The sequence below is a fragment of the Heterodontus francisci genome, unplaced genomic scaffold, assembly GCF_036365525.1.
Source record: "Heterodontus francisci isolate sHetFra1 unplaced genomic scaffold, sHetFra1.hap1 HAP1_SCAFFOLD_1337, whole genome shotgun sequence".
NCBI lineage: Eukaryota > Metazoa > Chordata > Chondrichthyes > Heterodontiformes > Heterodontidae > Heterodontus > Heterodontus francisci.
Window position 1 is genome coordinate 48942 of NW_027140669.1, and position 1059 is coordinate 50000.

The window sequence follows — 1059 nt, forward strand, 5'->3', positions numbered from 1 at the left end:
AAATCTGGCGGACTTTCCATGCTCTGTTGCCGGCTCTGAAATATCGCACAGTTGGGTCTAGGCCGGTAGACTGGCTGTGAAAACAGACAAAGTGTTTTGGCGAGCGAGAGAAAACAAGGCCTTGGAACAGATTGGGGGGTGCGGAGGCACACCACACCCACAGGAAAAGAATTAATAAAAAAAAAACCAAAGTCTATGACATGTCTGTTGGTACAGTGAGAAAAGCAAAGAAGGGAGGCTGCGATGGCAGAGCAAAGCCGACCTTCATACAGATATACATGTCAAAGAAAGAAACTATGCCCGCAAAAGACTTGGTGCGAAATAACAAGGCTCCTTGTGAACGGTTATCTTTGTCTGTCAGGCGCAGATTGTGGCGGCGTCGCCTGGTTTCCTTGGGTTGCACTACATGTATGTCCTAGTCTCAAACGAAAAGTGCGTGCCCAGAATTTTGTCCAAGTTAGGCGACGCACGCCGGCTGGCATCACCTCTCCGTGCGAGCGCCGAAAGCTTTGGTCGACCTGTTTGGCTACGCTGGTCGCGGTTGCTCCTTACAGTGATGGGGACGGAAAACCGATGCGAGTTGACCAGGCGACGTCAACCAAGTTGCATGCTTTCTCCCCCCCCCCCCGCCGCCGCCAACCCCACACTGTGTGAAAGGAAAAAAAAGTGCGTGCCCAGGTCACTCGATCGATACGGCGAGGACTGTCCGACGTTGGAGGGCCCAGGCGGGCTAGCATTTATTTGCTGGTGTTTCAGGCTCAGCGGTTACCTCCCGTTTCTGTCCCTTGTGTCAGACGGACATTCCTCTCGAGAGTTTGGCCACTTGGTCGGCGGCGTGCTAGGTAGATTACTCGTTGTGCGCCGTCTCCTGTGTGCTGATCTCTGTGCTGTTCGTGTGAGGCCGAGACGTCCCACTGGTCGCTACCGCAGTGGTCCGATTGTGAAGCTCCGGAGCGGGGCGTCCCGTTCCGGCCAGCTCGAGCACTCGATTTCTCTAGCACCAGAGCAAGGGCACACGCGCGGTGTGTGTGTGTGTATGCTTTGTATTTGTCGGTTACC